Below are 12,622 nucleotides of genomic sequence, written 5' to 3' on the forward strand. Positions count from 1 at the left end.
TCATCTAGTGGGCCTACAATACTTTGTCCGTTGATATATAATTTGATCATACTAATAGGACAATCTAAGATTAAAAGATTTTAGGTGTTGGAGTTCATATAAACTGGTCTAGGGGACTCTACATCCATTGACGATCAAAATTAAAGTAATCTGACCATTGAATCAATGGAAATCCATAAATAAGAACTCAAATTAATTAAGTATGGCCCACCTTAGTTTTGGATTTGTCTAAGCCTTAGCCAAAGGTCATAATTGGACCCTTAGAACTAGATGGTTGGAGTGGATTTCTAACAAGCATCACCATGGGCCCCATTTCAATCATGCATATGCACCAAAGGGCACTAGCATTGCACCGAGCATCAACCTCGATCAAATTAGGTTTGACCCGAAAAATCTCTAAAAATAGGTTTTTCTCTCTTTTCCCTCATTTTCCCGTCAAATGGCGTTCAAATAGATCGAGTCTATTTTTGATTGATTGATGGCCCACCTTGGCTACCCCATGAATGATTTGAGCCGTCCATCATGTTCAGAGCGTGAGTCCGACCAAAACCCTATCAATTCCGAATGATGGAATGCTCATGCATACACATGATCTTGGTCACAAGCGGCTGCCCGTGCGCAGTGTTCAAGTTGTCAGTATCGCTACAAGTTTCGTTGACCAGAGATAAAGATATAGATAACTAGAAATGTGGGAAAAACAGGGGAAACATGAGGAAAACGGTGGATTGTTTTAATGAAACTTCAAGATATGCCTAAATACACATATTTGCATATTTAGGAATAAAAAAATTTACACGAAGAATGCATACACAATAAGTTTTCATTTAATGGGGCTTAAAAGCATGCGCTACCATAGGATATCATTCCAAGTACCATGTGGTCCCCATGAGATTTGGATATGCTTTTGACTGTCCTAAAATGAGCTGAAAATTTTGATGGATGACATGGATATACAACACATACATCAAGGTGGGCCACCCACTATAGTGTTACCTGGGTAATACTAATCAACTAGTGATAAAATTGATGTACACAATGCACATGTGTCAGCATGGCACATAAGTACAAGATGCAATCCATCCATCAGGTTGATCCAACCTTATACATGTTTTTCAAAAATAATTATGATCCAAATAACATGCGAGCCCTAACATAGGAAATAGGTGGACAATTAAAAAGCTTCACCCTAGTTGTCAGAGCTGTACATTTATTTTGCAAAATGCGGCCCACTCGACTAGTAGATCAAACTGATTCTTGGACTATGGCATCAATGCAGTGGTGCCTTTTTTTTTTTTTTTTTTTATCACAGTTAGATCTTGGACGTATCATGCCATGTAGGCACGTACATGATGCCTACATAAGCTTTTATTGCACGTGCGTGTGGCTTAGCAAGGCTCCATGGGCAAAAGAAACCCTACAAGGGCGCACTCTTCACGGGAGTTTTATGATTTGCAGCCCCTCCAATACATGTGGCAAAATGACATTTCACTTAAGTTTATCAACACTGTCCATTTCATTTTTCCATATAATTTTAGGATATAAGCCCCAAAATTAGGCAAATCCATGGCTCAAGTGGACCACACCATAGGAAGCAGCGGTGATAAAATGATCATGGTGGGGATCCACTCGATATTTGGATCTACCTCAATTTTGAGATCATATCATAAAATGATATAAAAAAATGGATGGATGGCTTGGATGAAACACATTTCATAGTTAGGCCCACACTACGTTGAAAAGTATCCATTTGCTATTGGATATATCACAAGCTAATCCACGTCCTTTTCCAGCTAGGTGGGTGGGACGGGACTTGTCCGTGGGGCCCACCTCAATGTACATGTTATATATCCACATCATCCATCCATTTTACCAGATCATTTTAAGGCATGGTCCAAAAACTGAAGCAGATCCAACACTCAAGTGGACCACTGACCGCACCTCAAGAAACAGTGGTAACTAACCATTAAAATCTTTTTGTGGGCCACAAAGGTTTTGGGTCAAGCTGATATTTATGTTTTTTCTCCATTCAGTTATATGTGACCTTATGAACAACTTGGATGGGAAATAAACATTACGGTGGACCCTAGCCCCTTGGAAGTTTTTAATGGTGGGTGTCAACGACCATTGTTTCTTGTGGTGTGGTCTGCCTGATTTCTAGATCTCTTTTATTTTTTGGCCCATGCCCTAAATTTACGTGGAAAAACTAATGGAAGGTGTAGATATATGATGCATACAGTGATGTGGGCCCCACACAGCTAGACACATCACGGGTGTTGCGTGCATAAGAAATAAAAACGAAAGGGAAAGTGAGGTCGAATCATTGAAGCTGACCTTTTCGAAACCCCCATTTTAAAACCCTAAATTAGATTCTCTCTTTTGAATCAAAGCGTTTTCAAGCCCCTTCAATGCAAAAATCTCGGATTCTTTGCAATAAGAGGAAATTTCGGCGGAAGATCTCCTATGCCCTCGCCGAAATTTCCAAAATTTCAAGTTTTTTCATTCTCCGCAATCCAAGAACCTCCAAAAGGAAATAAAAAAGGTATTTTCTTCTTTTTTTGAGTATTTAATCTAGACCTTGCTTGAATTTGTTGTTAGATGAAAATGCCAAAATTTTTCCCTTTCTGTTGACGATAATAGAGTTGTTGTTAGATAAAAATAGTAACTTAGCGGTGATAATTTGAAATTGTCAGAAAATTCAAAAACTTTGGTGAAAATTCGTCGATATCTAGAAGAGAAATAAAATATGTGGTGTTCGATATCGATGACCCAACGATACCGAAAATATCGGCGACAATTCGATAGTGTCGCTGATAATTTAAACACTGCCCGTGCGGCACCATTCCAGGAATGAAAATCACATCCTGTTGCTGCTAGCCTAGCAGTCTGTTTGCATCTCTCCTCCTCCACACTAATCGTAGGATGTAGAGCAATCCTAGCCCTTTAACCTAGGGTTTTAACCGATCAAGGATAACTAGGGATTCTTTTCGTTAGAAGACGTCAGTTGCCCTAGATGGAATCCTGACCATCTAATCTTAATCCAACGGTGCTGAGAGTGCTTAGGACGTGATATAAGATGAGAGGAATTGAATAGCAACACCTCTTCTCCGATTATTGCGGCACCCTAGAAATTTGATTGGTTTCCATCTTTCTTCGAAACCACTATAAAAACCTCCATGAAGCTTTAATCCTTCCCTCCTACAAGCTCCATACGGTCCATCTGGAGTGTTCAGAAGAAAGAAAATGAAAGAAGAAGCACTCGTAGAGAAAACGCCATTAATGGTTCTCTTCTTCTCCACCAAGAGATGTCAACCGTATTGAATAGTTCGAGTGCAGATGGATCGCGCTCGTGTCTGGCCTTGTCCAGCCCCTGTTGAGCATATTTAAAAGGGAGGAAAAGAAAAAAGGAAAGAGAGGAGGGGAAGGAAGAGGATTTCAGGTCGAGGGTGGTGGTGCCGCACCACATCGAGGCAGGGCGAGTTCTGGTCAAGTCTTGCTGAGTCTGGATCGAGTCCAGAGCTCCACAAAGCTCCAAGAAGGAAGAACGAAGACAGAGAAGAAGAGAGAAAGAAAATGAAGGTGAGAAAGAGTAGGAAGAAGAGAGGAAGAAGACATCTCTATCATATATATGCTTGATTAGATGAATGATAGGAGTTAATAGTTAGCAAATCCCCCCCACACACACATGTACACTATCATATATATACTAGTTGCTTGAATGACATATTTATTGTACTCTATATGATTAGACTCATTATTGGCTTAGAAGCCTTAATTTTAAATTTTTTTACTTAGTTTAAATTGATATATTACTTTAAGTAAGCAATTATGTGTTGATTGGTAAAAAATTTATATGGTCCTAATTATTGTTCAATCCCCAAGTATAGGGTTGTGATGTAGTAATAAACTCGGTAAGACCGAGGTCGAATCCACAGGGACTGATACCTGTACGTTATCTGAAACCAAGTAGAACTAGAACTAGACTAAGATGTGATCTAAACCAAATAGGATTTAAGAAATAATTGTGGAATAATTATCTAAAAGTTTAAGGAATTCAGAGGAAGGGAACTAGGGATTCAGAGGATCCACTTGTAGAGATCAGGGAGATCTTATGCCTGCATCAAGGATTATGGAATTCAAACTGAACTTACTTGATTTGGTTTTCAAGAGATGAAAGGTGTATGAATTAGAATGGATTCCATCACCAAACCATGCCCAGGAGACAAAGTAAACAATAGAATTAAACTAATTTCCAACCAATCAACAATGTATGAGGATCAGGAAGGGTACTGTCATCCTACCATGCCCATGGAGCAATGATGAACAACAAGGCTTCCTGACTTCATAAACATAAAAGGGGAAAGGAATACTCAAGGCCATTGCAGATCTATTGTAATTTTAGTCACAACAGACCATTAAAGACAAAAAGAACATTCCTAGAATAAAATTAAATCAAAATCAATTCAGTCTAAACAAAGGCGCAAGCGAAAACTTATCCCATCACGCTACAAGCTTCACCTCTTAGCCCTAGCTAAGAGGTTTTAGCCTGACATGGATGGATTAATCTCCATATGATCCATCAGAGGATAAAAACTCAAAAAGAAAAAGAACGGCGGGAAATAAAGAAATCCAGATTGAACATGCCAGCCTCCAGTCCAGCCAAACTGTCGACCTTCACGTTTCTTCTCCTCCCTTTCTCTCTCCAGCCGTGGATCCCTGTCCTTCCTTCTTCTTTTCCTTCCTTCTTCTTTTCCTCTCCCAGCAGCAACCCACGTTGCAACCTCAAAACCCAGCCGTGCACAGCTGCAGCAACTGCTCCAGTATCTCCTCCTTTTTTGCCTAGCTCTCTCCCCCCCTTTTAAAGATGGCCAGCCCCCCCTTCCGGTGCTGTGGAGTCCCACCAGAACTAGCTTGCATAAACAGTCCTTCCGCAGGCAGTTTGCAACGGAGCCGGACTCCCTGTTTACGCAGCCGCGTCCGCATGCGCAGTGAAAACGCACAACATCTTGCGTTTGGATTGAGTTTTGGGGCCAAAGATCGTCCCAAACTCTAACGTTGCTTCCATGGTTGGGGTCAATACTGGCCTGGGCTCCACATGAATGGCTCAGATCATTCATCCGATCAAGGACGGTGGTTCCCAGCAGCTTGCAAACGTACTCTGTCCATCAACGCAAAGATCTTTCTGCCGAGAAACGCGTGCATCTACATGTAGCGTTCCATGTGAGCGCAGCTAGGATCCGGTCGAACGTGGTCCCTGATCTTGATGAACGGCCTGGATCAACCTATCAGCTGATGATGGCGACCCAAAAAATTTCTCCGCAGCTTCAGACGCGAAACAGAGGTTCCGCGTCGAAATAACGGATGATTGATGGACCCCACAGTGATGTCTTTGATAAAATCCAAGACGTCCACTGCATTCTACTCGAAAAACCGGTTGGGGAGCACTATTTTTGGACCAAATTCTCTGTGGCCCTCTATACCTTCTACTCCGTCGTTCATCATGCCTTTAACGGTTAGGATTCTGTAATAGTTTACATGGTCTCAAAAGACCGCCTTGGTGAGGTAAATAACCCACCTATGCACATAATGAACGGTCCCGATTGATGCAATGCATGACGTGTGGGGCCCACAAGCAGATCCGACGGATGATCAGCGTTAACGCTGTTCCGTTTTCTTGAAAAATTCGAATTTCGTCGGTCAGCGCCTGCTGACCGACTTTGAGTGCACGGGTGCACGGCTGGTGCACTTGCAAACTGTATACATGCAATCCACATGGGGTCCATCATGGTGTACGTACAAAATCTCCTCCGTCCATCTGGTTCTTCGCATGATTTAAGGTGTCGAGACCGAAGATGAGGCGCATCCAGAGATCAGGTGGGCCCCAGATCAGTAAATTGTGGGCTGAAATGTCCGTTGGGCCACTTCCACAGCGATTGAACGGATGAAATTTGACGTATACGGTTCATTTATGGTCTTCAGGCTACGTATGGAGTTTTGAACTGATCAGATGGTGAGAACCCTATGATCTTGCATTCTGGACACTTTTCACGCCACTTGAGCTTCAATTTCTCGATTTTCTCAGCTCCCTGGAGTGTAATTTCTTCGATCTTTATCCCCTGGAGTCCGTCCCCTGCTTTAGTGTCATCAGATCGGTAAATCTATGCTTTTTAGTGTCCTTTCCCAGTCCAAGCTCATGAAGACGCCCTGCATCACAAATTCAATTAAATTAGGCTATTAACCGGTGTCATGCTTGTAAATCCATGAAATGAATGGGTCTGATATGCAATATTTGACCCTCAACACAACCCCCAACCAGCATTTTGCTAGTCCCGAGCAAAGTATGCGAAAAATAAGTTGAGAATTACAGGAGAATTTCTATGAACTCGAGTGATTTTGGAAAAACAATCTAGATATTCAGAATTCAACAATTCATGAATGTTGGGCCTTACTCTCTCCTAGACTCAAACACACGATAAACTTCATTCAAAGTATTAGTCCCTTAATTAGAAATAATCCTAAACATTGAGTTCCACAGATGTAAAGTGTAATCCCAACTTTCAACATTAATATTCAATTCTTTATTTCAGGATATCGTTGGTAATCAACAAGAGAATTCATAATAACCAAAGCTTGCCTCAAAGATCATCTTTTCGTTTTTTTTTTTTTTTATTTTTATTATTATTATTATTATTTTTTTTTTTATTTTTAAAGACTAATAACCAAGAAGGGGAATGAAGTCCACACTTATAGGGAGCAAACCTATAGTGAAGATTCTTTGCCTAACCTTTTTCAACGGTATCTCTTCCTTTTAATTGATCTTGACGGGCAATTGTTCCAGTTGGTTCCTTCTATGCTTACTGATCACTAAATTAACCCTTCAGTTTCAAACTGAAATCTTAATGTGTAAGCAAGATGTGACATGTGAAATCATGACTCAATCAATGTTTACAACTTCTAATCATGGATTAAACTTAACTGTGAAATCTAACGAGCAACTGAATCCAAGAGCAGTAAATCACCAACATTCCATATCCTGTAATTCTAAATCAAAGATGGTCGTCCAATCACTTTGAATTCACCAGAAAGTCCAGAGAAAATTTAAAAATTTTCACAATTTTTGCTCAAGAAAATACTGATTAGGTAACCTAATCTCCCACCCCCAACTTAAAAGCTACATTGTCCTCAATGTAAAAGATATGAGTATGGAATGCGCATAGGACAACAAAAGTAAAGAAAAAGTGAAGGGAAGATAGTACCTGGATGATGAATCGTGAAAGACATTCCAAGAGATCGCAGCATGGAATCCAGTCAGCACAAAACTAACAAAAATAAAATCCTACCTATACCACTTTCGCAGGTGCTCTCGATTGCATTTAGCGCATGCAACAAGCCTTTAAACCCCTAGGTTACCCTTAGTGGACGAGTTGTAGTCTCGTGAGGGTTTGTAGTAATGTTACCCCACAAACATTGAACTAGCTAGGAAAATGAAATAAGTTGAAAAGCTGGGTTGCCTCCCAGGAGCGCTAGGTTTAACGTCTTCAGCCAGACCAAAGCAACTACCATAATCCTATGAAAGCGATAAACCTACCTATACCTCCATCAGACTAGGAGATCAATCCTGGTACACAGGATCAGTCAGAGGCATGGACATGTCCTCTGAATCAAATTTCTCGACAAATGGTTTCAATCGATGGCCATTGACTTTAAATTCCTTGCCATTGTCGGGATCTCTTATCTCAACGGCCCCATGAGGAAAAACAGTAACAATAATGTAAGGGCCGGTCCAACGAGATCGAAGCTTACCCGGGAAGAGATGTAATCGAGAATTGTACAAAAGGACCTTCTGACCAGGCGTGAATGATTTTCGCAAAATGTGTTGGTCATGAAATGCTTTCATCTTGTCCTTGTAAATTCTCGAATTATCGTACGCATCATTCCGGATTTCTTCAAGTTCATTCAATTGGAGTTTGCGTAGCGAGCCAGCGTTGTCCAGATTGAAATTAAGATTTTTGATCGCCCAGTACGCTTTATGTTCCAACTCCACAGGCAAGTGACAAGCTTTTCCATAGACAAGTCTAAAGGGAGACATTCCAATAGGGGTTTTAAAGGCAGTACGGTATGCCCATAAGGCATCGGTCAATCGGATTGACCAATCCTTACGATCAGGGTTAACCGTTTTCTCCAAAATGTGTTTAATCTCCCTATTGGAAATCTCAGCTTGTCCACTTGTCTGTTGATGGTATGGGGTGCTCACCTTATGAGAGATACCGTATTTCTTCATTAAGCTCTCGAATGGTCTATTACAAAAGTGTGAGCCCCCATCACTAATGATGGCTCGAGGCGTTCCGAATCGAGAAAGGATGTTTTCTTTTAGGAATTTAATGACCGTGCGATGGTCATTCTTTCGACACGGAATCGCTTCGACCCATTTAGTGACATAATCCACGGCGAGCAAAATATACTGATTTCCAAAACGATTGGGGAATGGTCCCATGAAATCGATGCCCCAAATCAAATGCTTCAATGATAAGGATGGGATTCAAAGGCATCATATTTCGACGGACAATGCTCCCAATTTCGACAACGCTCACAAGCTTTGCAAAACTCATGAGTGTCCCCTGAACATAGTGGGCCGAAAAAGCCACACTGCAGAATCTTGGCCGTGGTCTTTTAGCGAAAAGTGACCACCACAGCCTGAGAGTGACAGAAGGAGATGGGTAATATTTCGTCGTACACATCTCCTTAGAATTTGGTCGGGCAATATTTAAATAAGTAAGGATCATCCGGAAAAGTTGCGCACCTCGGTGAAAAATTTCTTCTTATCTTGCGAAGTGTCGGTATGGCACTGTAGCAAGATAATTAGCAATATCGGCGAACCAAGGTGAATGGGAGACTCTTAACATGTTCATCGGGGAACATGTCATTGATATGGGTCGCCTCAAGGGAATCGAGGTATTAAGGCGAGAAAGGTGATCACCACTACGTTCTCTACTCCCTTTTATCTTTAATTTCCAAATCAAATTCTTGGAGTAGAAGGATCCATCTTATCAAGCGGGGCTTAGAATCATTCTTAGAAAGAAGATACTTGAGTGCCGCATGATCTGTGTACATAATGATCTTGGATCCGATCAGTAGGACCTAAATTTGTCCAAGGCGAACACTACGGCTAAGAGTTCCTTTTCCGTAGTCGAGTAGTTCACTTGGGCAGATTTAGAGTTCACTTGCGTAGTGAATGACGTAGGGCTTCTTGTCTTTTCTCCGGCCTAGGACCGCCCAAGAGCATAATCAAGTATCGCACATAAGCTCAAAAGAAAGGTTCCATCGGGTGGCCGCATGATAGGTGCGTGGTTAATGTGCCTTTAAGCTTGGTGAAAGCTTCCTGGCATTGCTCACCCACTCATACGGAACATCCTTTTGAAGAAGATTACATAATGGACGAGAGAGGAGACTAAAGTCCTTTATGAATCGCCTGTAAAATCCTGCGTGTCCTAAGAAGGATCGCACGTCTCTAATGTTCTTGGGTGGAGGTAGGTTAGAGATAAGATCGATTTTTGCCTTATCTACCTCGATTCCCTTGGACGAGATGATATGCCCAAGGACAATTCCCTTCTGAACCATGAAATGACACTCTCCCAATTAAGTACCAAGTTCTTCTCTTCACATCTTTTCAGCACACATTTAAGACTTTCTAAGCACTTACTGAAAGATGGACCGTAAACAGAGAAATCGTCCATGAAGACCTCTAAATATTTCTCCACCATATCAGAAAAGATACTAAGCATACATCGCTGAAAGGTGGCAGGGGTATTACATAGCCCGAATGGCATCCTTCGATAGGCAAAGGTGCCGTAGGGACATGTAAATGTGGTCTTTTCTTGGTCTTTAGGGGCTATCTCTATCTGGTTGTAGCCTGAATACCCGTCAAGGAAACTGTAATAGGAATGACCAGCTAACCTTTTCAGGATCTGATCAATGAATGGTAAAGGAAAGTGGTCTTTCCTCGTGACGGTATTCAACTTCCTGTAGTCAATGCACATTCTCCAACCAGTAGTGACTCTAGTTGGCACGAGTTCATTATTAGCATTGGCTACGATGGTGATTCCGGACTTCTAAGGGACCACTTGAGTTGGACTCACCCATTGACTATCAGATATAGGGTATATAATACCCACATCCAATAGTTTAAGAACCTCGGCCTTAACCACTTCCTTCATGTTGGGATTTAGTCTACGTTGTGGTTGCCGAGCGGTTTTTGCATTATCCTCAAGGTATATGTGATGAGTACAAATCGAGGAATCGATTCCTTTGAGGTCCGCTATCGTCCATCCCAGGGCTCCTTTATGCTCAATGAGAGTAGATATAAGCATACTCTCCTGTTCTTTCTCCAGGTGGGCAGAGATCACCACCGGGTATGTCTCATCTTGACCTAAATAGGCATATTTCAAATCGAGGGCAAAGGTTTTAGGTCAAGCTTCGGCGGCTTGAGGTTAGACGGTAGAGGCACTACATCGGTTTGTGGTAATTCTTCAAATTGTGGCCTCCATCGGTTAACTTCAAGTACCGGTGCAGTATCAAGCAAGGCGCACGTCTTCCTAATCATGTCATCATCAAAATCATGGGAGTGGGCCAGGCACGTCTCTAGATGGTCGGAGGATAAGGTCAGAGGTGTCGTATCTTCCACGAAAGAGTCAATCATGTTAATATCGTGGAAATCGTCATCATCCTCTGAGTTGCTGCCGTTATTGAAAAAGATGTTTGACTCCAATTTCAAATTTCCAAAAGACATAGTCATGATACCATTCCTGCAATTGATAATTGCATTTGACGTGGCAAGGAATGGGCGACCAAGAATGACAGGAATCTGAGTGCTCATGTTATTGATGGGTTCAGTGTCCAGGATGATAAAGTCTACAGGGTAGTAAAATCTATCAACTTGGACCAACACATCCTCAATTATCCCTCTTGGTACACGAACAGAGCGATCAGCAAGTTGTAGTGTGGTTAGGGTGGGTTTTAATTCACCCAAACCTAACTGTTTGTATACCGAGTAGGGGATCAAATTGACGCTCGCTCCTAAGTCAAGAAGTGCGTGATCAATTCGATGGTTCCCGATTACACATGATATGGTTGGGCTACCGGGATCCTTAAATTTCTGCGGCACGTCTTGCTTCAGGATGGCACTCACTTTCTCAGTCAAGAAGATTTTCTTTTGAATAATTTTCCGTCTTTTGGTCGTGCATAAGTCTTTCAGGAATTTGGCATATGAAGGTATCTGTTTAACGACATCAAGTAGAGGAATGTTGACTTTCACCTGTTTCAACACCTCTAGAATATCCTGAGAGTTAGAGAGAGGTTTTGTGTGAAACCAACCGTTGGGGGAATGGAGCAACTGGCTTCTCTAGAAGTTCCGGTTCCACTTTTTGTGGGGCATCACTGGATCCATCATTATTATCCTCTTTTGGTTCTTGAGGCTTTTCGGGCCTAACCGGAAGAGTTTTATCAATGATCTTCCCACTCCTAAGAGTGGTGATGGATTTAGCATGTCCCATCTGATTTGAAGAGCTGGGATCATTATTCTCGTACTGCGGTTTAGGATTGGGGAGAGGTTGTGCAGGAAGCATCCCCTTTTCTATAACCGTCATACGAGAATCTATCTTTTGCATAAAATCTGTGATTCCCCGCATTGCCTGAGCCAGCTCTTGTATGGGATTTTGAACCGGTTCCTCTTGAGGTTTCACTTGATTTGGATTTTGATTGAAGAAACCTGGAGGAGTCGCCGTTTGTCCATTCCTCCAACTAAAGTTTGGATGATTTTTCCAGCCAGGATTGTATGTGTTGGAGTTAGGTCCAGTAAAAGGTCTTTGATAGTTATTTACGGCATTGGCTTGTTCATTCAACACTCCTCGAAAGGCAGGTATTGTAGGACAGTTTTCAGTTGTATGAATGTTGCAATCACAGATGCCGCAAACAATTTCATTGACCTTATCCTTCTTTCCTTCCATGGCCTCAACTTTCCTTATGAGCGTAGTCACTTTACACTTGAGATCATCCTCTTCTTTCAAGAGATAAAATCCACCTTTCTCCTTTAATTGAGTCGGCCTAGACGTGGTGTTCGACTTTGGGTAATAGTCCCAAGATTGTGTTTTTTCAGCCAAACTGTCGAGGTAGTCCCATACCTCGTCGATATCTTTATTAATGAACTCTCCATTACACATTGTCTCGACCATTTGGCGCATGGAAGATGTCAGTCCATCATAGAAAAAATTTGTAATGCACCACGTTTCAAATCCATGTTGTGGGCATGAACTGACCAAATCTTTGAACCTTTCCCAACATTGAAAGAATGTTTCATCTTCCTTTTGGGCAAAGTTCATGATCGCTTTTCTGAGGGTAATCGTTTTATGATGTGGGAAGAATTTTTTTATGAATTCCCTCTGCATGTCGTTCCATGTGCCAATGGATCTAGGACGCAGTGAATGTAACCACGTCTTAGCTTTCTCTTTTAAGGAAAAAGGAAAGAGTTTCACTAATTGTATCCTCGGATACATTAGGAAAACATAATGTAGCTATAATCTCATCGAACTCTTTCAAATGTAAATATGGACTCTCTGATTCAAGTCCATGG

At 41.7% G+C, this 12,622-nt stretch overlaps 1 non-coding gene across 1 annotated transcript; it reads left to right on the top strand.

Moving 5' to 3' along the window:
- The first annotated feature begins 12,282 nt into the window (after positions 1-12,282).
- On the top strand, positions 12,283-12,389 carry LOC131254491 (small nucleolar RNA R71). Its single transcript, XR_009175603.1, has one exon. It is a non-coding gene; the product is annotated as a small nucleolar RNA R71 (small nucleolar RNA).
- The last annotated feature ends 233 nt before the right edge of the window (positions 12,390-12,622 follow it).

This window comes from Magnolia sinica, chromosome 8 (genome assembly GCF_029962835.1).
Source record: "Magnolia sinica isolate HGM2019 chromosome 8, MsV1, whole genome shotgun sequence".
Taxonomy (NCBI): Eukaryota; Viridiplantae; Streptophyta; class Magnoliopsida; order Magnoliales; family Magnoliaceae; genus Magnolia; species Magnolia sinica.